This window comes from Saccopteryx bilineata, chromosome 1 (genome assembly GCF_036850765.1).
Source record: "Saccopteryx bilineata isolate mSacBil1 chromosome 1, mSacBil1_pri_phased_curated, whole genome shotgun sequence".
Taxonomy (NCBI): Eukaryota; Metazoa; Chordata; class Mammalia; order Chiroptera; family Emballonuridae; genus Saccopteryx; species Saccopteryx bilineata.
In genome coordinates, this window is record NC_089490.1 from 298,913,766 (window position 1) to 298,921,362 (window position 7,597).

General features: G+C 36.8%; 1 pseudogene; it reads right to left on the reverse strand.

Annotated features, from left to right (window-relative positions):
* Window positions 1-5,281: 5,281 nt before the first annotated feature.
* On the reverse strand, window positions 5,282-5,388 carry LOC136321512 (small nucleolar RNA U3; annotated as a pseudogene).
* Window positions 5,389-7,597: the final 2,209 nt, after the last annotated feature.

The following is a 7,597-nucleotide window of genomic DNA, read 5'->3' on the forward strand; positions in this document are numbered from 1 at the left end:
TAACATTAATAGTAGAAAACCTGTCTCTCAGAAGTATGTTGATGGGAATTAAAATGACATTTTGAAGCAATTGCATCAAGTTTTCAATATTAATATATACATTTTTTCCCAAATGAGGAAATGAAACTGCATTTCAAAATTCATCTTTAATTTTTCACCAGCACTCTAGTTCCAATAACTCCTTTAAGGTTATAAATTTACAATATTTTTTGATGAAAAAAAAAGTATTTAAAACTAATGGATTTCCTAGAATGAATCTTCTCCTGACAGAAGATAAAATTCAAAACATCTTGCCAAATTTGAAAGGTTTTCAGTGATTACTCTTTGTAAGTGTGCAATATTCAAATCATCACCTACTTCATGGTTAATTATTGTCAAATTATGAAAAATGTCACAGTGAGCTGTAGAAACTACTCTTTCACCCTTTTTGCTTTTGGTTTTAATTTTTAACTGCCACTAAAAAACATGTTTGCATTTTTTTTCTTTCATGGACATATTAAACTTATTAAAATATGGAAGGAAAAGGTAAGTATTAATAGGAATGTTAGGGAAGAGTAATCCTGGATGGCCAATTTTGCATCCTAAAATGTTGGGATCAAAAACACTAAGATGTTTTTCCATAGTTCAAATATTCTTGACAGAAAATCTTACTTTGATAACTCTTTTATTTATTTATTTATTTATTTATTTATTTATTTATTTTATTTTTTTTTACAGAGAGTGAGTCAGAGAGAGGGATAGACAAGGACAGACAGACAGGAACGGAGAGAGATGAGAAGCATCAATCATTAGTTTTTCATTGAGCGTTGCAATACCTTAGTTGTTCATTGATTGCTTTCTCATACGTGCCTTCAGTAGACTGAGTAACCCCATGCTGGAGCCAGCGACCTTGGGTTCAAGCTGGTGGGCTTTTCCTCAAACAAGATGAGCCCGCACTCAAGCTGGTGACTTTGGAGTCTCAAACCCGGGTCCTCTGCATCCCAGTCAGATGCTCTACCCACTGCGCCACTGCCTGGTCAGGCTGATAACTCTTGTATGTTAGCATATGGTAAGAGTTGTTTATGATCCACTCATATGGTTTAACAGACTAAAAAGAATAATCTCAATGTTATTGCATTAGCCTTATGTAATTTATAAATTTTTTAGCATCAGTAAGTGCACTATTTAGGTCAGCTGACCTTTTTCCTAGGAAGAGTCTCTGAGAAGGAATTGGGTTGCTGGCTGACATGCTAGCACAGTCCTCGAACCTGAGTGAAGACTCAGAATACCTTCTTCTCATTGCAATGGCACCATCAGATCATATTCCTGCAGAAAGCTTAAATTCCAAACCACTTTTGTTGACCAAAAATTAGACCTTGATTAAAAATTGAAATGACTGCAAACAGTAATTATTTATAAAAAGAAATAAATGTTTATATTTTCTCATTATTTATATGCATTTGGTTTGCCTTCAATACCTTATAATATCACAAATTGTAATGTACATTACTTTTTTGGCTACTTTTAGTCGGATATCTTTTTCTATTATGTATTATAATCAATAGCATTGTAAATGACTTCCTTCCTTGGGTTGACTAGTATGCAATCACATCTTCTGCAAAAATAAGTGTCTTCTTTTCCAGTATTTATATTTATTTTTTGTCCCTCTAATTGCATTGAGTGGCACATCCAGAATTATGTTAAACTAGAGTTTTTCAGCTTTAGCACTATTGACATTTGGGGGTGGGTAGTCTTTATTGTGGGGGGGCAGGAGGGAAGGCTCATCTGTGCATTGTAAAATATTTAGCAGCATCTTTGGTCTCTACCCATTAGATGCTAGTAGCAACATGATGTGATCGAAAAGGTGAGTTAGGGGTACGTAAGCAAGAGAGCAGAGAAGACAGAGTAGAAACTAGAAAGCTGGATATCGAAGGGTAAGATCTCTGTGAGGAATATAAAATTACAGAGCCCCATTGAGATGCTTTTTGATTTATTATTTGTGAGTATTTATTTGCCTAGAAATGTTTATATATATATATATATATAAAGAAATCAGTTATATAGCACAGTCTATTAAAAACCCACAGAGAGAAAAAGTATAGGAAAAATGTTCAAAATTCTGAGTTGCCATTTCTGAGTGGAGAAATCTTTGAAATTCTTTACAACTTTTTGAAAGATTTTTATGATTTGATGGATTTAAATTGAGCATATGTGTATTTATAACAAAATGGCACTAAAATATTAATTTATAAAATTTGATAGATGCTAAATAACCACAATTATGTTAAAAGCTAGATCCTTAGAAAATCTAATAAAATATTTAAGCTATTTGTTTATGAATTGTAGAAATGTCTTTTTTGTATTTTCCTTTTTTTGCTGCTGTTGTTAGAACATGTTATTCTATTACTGGAATGATGTTGATTTTTTTAAAGAAAATATTTTGGAGATGGGTTTTGATCAATATGTCTGAGGTATGATTATGCGAGTAAGTTGTTAAGCAGAGTGAATATCTTTGGAAGCAGTACTAAGTAAAAAAAATGAAACCTAAAAATGTTTTAACTTGCCTTGTAATCAACCAAAAAAGAACACGAATAGCCTCAGCAATCTTAAAAAAGAAGAATAAAGTGGGAGGTATCACACTTCCTGATATCAAGTTATACTACAAGGCCATTGTACTCATAACAGCCTGGTTCTGGCATAAGAACAGGCATATAGATCAATGGAACAGAACAGAGAACCCAGAAATAAACCCACAGTTCTATGGACAACTGATATTTGACAAAGGAGGTAAGGAAAGACAGCCTCTTTAACAAATGGTATTGGGAAAATTGGACAGCTACCTGCAAAAAAATGAAACTAGATCACCAGCTTACACCACTCACAAAAATAAACTCAAAATGGATAAAAGACTTAAATGTAGGCCGTGAAACCATAAGCATCTTAGAAGAAAACATAGGCAGTAAGCTCTCGGACATCTCTCGGAGCAATATATTTGCTGATTTATCTCCACGGGGAAGTGAAATAAAAGACAGGATAAACAAATGGGACTATATCAAACTAAAAGGCTTTTGCATAGCTAAAGACAACAAGAACAGAATAAAAAGACAAACTACACAATGGGAGAACATATTTGACAAAATGTCTGATAAGGGGTTAATAACCAAAATTTATAAAGAACTTGTAAATCTCAATACCAGGAAGACAAACAAGCCAATCCAAAAATGGGCAAAAGAGATGAATAGACACTTCTCCAAAGAGGACACACAGATGGCCAATAGGCATATGAAAAAATGCTCAGCCCTGGCCAGTTGGCTCAGCGGTAGAGCGTCGGCCTGGCGTGCGGGGGACCCGGGTTCGATTCCCGGCCAGGGCACATAGGAGAAGCACCCATTTGCTTCTCCACCCCCTCTTCTTCCTTCCTTCCTCTCTGTCTCTCTCTTCCCCTCCCGCAGCCAAGGCTCCATTGGAGCAAAGATGGCCCGGGCGCTGAGGATGGCTCCTTGGCCTCTACCCCAGGCGCTAGAGTGGCTCTGGTTGTGGCAGAGTGACGCCCCGGAGGGGCAGAGCATCACCCCCTGGTGGGCAGAGCGTCACCCCTGGTGGGTGTGCCGGGTGGATCCCGGTCGGGCGCATGCGGGAGTCTGTCTGACTGTCTCTCCCCATTTCCAGCTTCAGAAAAATACACACACAAAAAATGCTCAACATCACTAATCATTAGAGAAATGCCAATTAAAACCACAATGAGATATCACCTCACACCAGCCAAAATGGCGCTCATCAACAAAACAACACAGAATAAGTGCTGGCGAGGATGTGGAGAAAAGGGAACCCTCCTACACTGCTGGTGGGAATGCAGACTGGTACAGCCACTGTGGAAAAACAGTATGGAGATTCCTCAAAAAAATGAAAATCAAACTGCCTTTTGACCCAGCTATCCCACTTTTAGGAATATACCCCAAGGACACCATAGAACGGCTCCAAAAGGAGAAATGCACCCCCATGTTTGTGGCAGCATTGTTCACAATAGTGAAGATCTGGAAACAGCCCAAGTGTCCATCAGAGGACGAGTGGATTAAAAAGCTTTGGTACATATATACTATGGAATACTACTCAGCCATAAGAAATGATGACATCGGATCATTTACAATAACATGGATGGACCTTGATAACATTATATGGAGTGAAATAAGTAAATCAGAAAAAAAACTAAGAACTATATGAATCCATACATAGAAGGGACATCAAAATGAGACTCAGAGACATGAACAAGAATGTGATGGCAATAGGGGTGGGGGGTGGGGGAAGGGGGGATGGGGCGAAGAAGGAGAGAGGGGTTGGGGGAGGGGAGGGGCACAAAGAAAACCAGATAGAAGGTGACAGAAGACAATTTAACTTTGGGGGAGGGGTATACAGCACAATCAAATCAAATGTCAAAATAATCTAGAGATGTTTTCTCTCAACATATTTACCCTGATTTATCAATGTCACTGCATTAAATTTAATAAATAAATTATAAAAAAAAGAAAGTGCCTGCTTCATGACACAGGGTTTTTGTTTCTCAGGATAGACTCTGGGGACACACATACTTTTGTGCACCAGAATCCATGATCTGGAAAGTTCATAGCAGCACTGTGCACAATCATATCCCACTTGGAAAGTTCTTCAATGTGCCTCCATTTTATAATAGCTTTAAGCAATGTGTCATATTCATTCAATGGGACATAATAAGAAGCAAATAAAACACAGCTACATACAAAAATATGTATGAATTTTTAAAACAGCTGTGGAGCAAAGAAATCAAGACAAAAACGGACCTGTACACTATATGAATCCATTCTGCAAAACTCAAAAAGATAACCTAAATAATAATAGTTAGGAATATATAGTTAAGTGAATATACTGCCAACACATACATACATAATTATAAATACATACATACATAAAAAGAAAGAAGGAATAACCTGAAAAGTCAGGATAGTGTTTTTCTTTGGGAGATAAAGGGAAAAAAAGAAGTACTGGAGACTTTGAGGGTGTCCTATTCTGCTTTATGCACTATGTAGTAGTTGACAGGTATATAGAATTATACATTATGCTAGTTGTTGGCTTTACTGTACAATATATCTAATGGTTACAAATTTTGAAGAGGTTAAAAAAGAGAAGAGGTTCAAAATTTTGTTTACTCCAAACTCCTTTTTTTCTGGGTTCTGAGGTCCCTCTTTTTGGAAATCACCTCATTCCACTTCCTCCTCCTCACTTCATTTACATGGTTGAAGTCACTGGTTTTAATATAATGTGACCACGCCCCACCCTCCTAACACATGTAGCCACAGTGGATTAGTTAAAGAGAAAATACCTGACTCAGAATAGATCATAACAAACTATAGAAATGATCCCTGAAAGTATAGTCTTCAGAATAGATCATAAGAGTCCATTTTCTATAAATGTATATGTAGGACCCAACAGGGCAACTAAAACTTGAAGTCATAGGATTATAAAGAAGCAATGTATTATTTCAGACGCTGTCTTCGAAGGTACTATCTTGTGCCTGGAGATGTGTAAGTGTGGCCTGAATGATTCAAAGTGATAATTCAAGGGCAGAATACAGGAACAGACTAACACTTGTAACTAAAAACAAACAAACAAACAAAAAAGCTGCAGAAGTTCTTAAACACTTAATACAGATACATGGCCTCTCCTCTCATTGACCTTCTCTCTGACAAATCTTTAATGCCTCTATTTAAGATGAATTTTTCTTTAAAGTTAAAGCATGGCATTTTGTTCCTCGAGCCTCTAATCCGGTGGTCTCCAACCTCCAGGCCGCTGACCGGTACCGGTCCGTGGGCCATTTGGTACCGGTCCACAGAGAAAGAATAAATAACTTACATTATTTTCGTTTTATTTATATTTAAGTCTGAACGATGTTTTATTTTTTAAAAATGACCAGATTCCCTCTGTTACATCCGTCTAAGACTCACTCTTGAGGCTTGTCTTGGTCACGTGATACATTTATTCATCCCACCTTAAAGGTTGGTCCGTGAAAATATTTTCTGACGTTTAACTGATCAGTGGCCCCCAAAAAGGTTGAGGACCACTGCTCTCATCGATAGCTCCAGTATGAGATTCATTTTCCACACTTAGATTTATGAGAGGTTGTGATGACTATGTTGCCTCCATTTCAGTTAACCTTGGCAGATTTCACTTCTTGACATCAACTGGGTGAGCAGGTTTACCATTTTCTCTGTTCTCTCTCCAAACTCCCAATGCTTGTTTTCTCTCCCAGTGTACCTTTTTATTATTTCCTTAGTAATAAAAAAGATATCTAAACAAACTTAATGTGCTTACTGTACATGCCAGCGTTGTATTTTTCAAGAAAAAAACTTGGTAAACTAACACTGAACAAACAACATTAATGATCTCTGACAGCTTTCCTTTAGTGGATGGGCACAGAAGTTCTTGAGGGTGGGACTCTTGTTAACATGTTAGAAAAATTGTGTGCTGACATTTAGATTGTTACTGTAATAATTTTTAAAAATCCCTATGTTGCATTGCGTTATTCAACAAAGAAAGTGAAAAAAATAATAAGAAATGAGAGAAATGTACATTTCATATCATCCATTATTTAAAATAATCAGGTAACTCATGCAACTGTAGAATGGAAATGCAAGATTATTTTAAAAGCAGTTTTGGATACTTAAGGTAAAAGAAATACTTCCCTCTCAATTTGATTCTTATTTATGCATTATCTCTACATATCCATTAGAATACCTCCATTTGGGGCAATACTTTTATTCTTGTATTTTTTCTCTCCAGCCTTTATCGTCAAAATAAAGTGCTGTTAAAATAAAACTGTTTGAAATCCATAATGATCTCTATTCTTCACAAATAAATAATTGCACAGACTGTTAAAAATTCCTCCATTTAAAAATATTTTCAAATATTTCAAATATTCTAGAATTACTATTTAATATCTGAATTTAATAGATGTTAGAATGGAAATAAAGGAAGATCTGTATGATGTCAGCATTGAAAAAGTCCCTGCAGTTTAACATACTAGGATGTTTGTGGTAAGCGGCCTCTAAGACATCCTCCAGTGATCCCTACCTACTGATATTCATGCATTATTAACTCCCTTTGAATGTGGGCTGGATGAATCAACTCACTTGTAATAAACAGAAAATGGCAAAGAGTAAGTTAGGAAAAGTCTGTGCGGGTATTCTGGGCATATTTTCTCTTCCTGTTTCCTGGATTGTTTACCTCGGAGAGCCCACCTACCATGTTGTAAGGCATCTTAGTAGCGACACCCACAGAGCAAAAGATTGAAGAATGCCAGCAGCAAACAGGTGACTTGGGAAGTGGATCCCTCCTCAGTCATACTTTCAGGAGAGATTATAGCCTTAGGTGACAGTTTGACTGCAACCTTGTGAAAGACTTTAAGTCAGAGGGACACGACTAACTTATGTCCAGATTTATTTTCTTTTTTTTTTAATTATTATTAAATGAGAGGTAGGGAGGCAGTGAGACAGGCTTCCGAATGCACCCTGACTGGGATTCACCTGGCAAAACCCCTACTGAGTGATGCTCTACCCCTCGGGACTGCTGCTCAGATGCTAGGCAACTG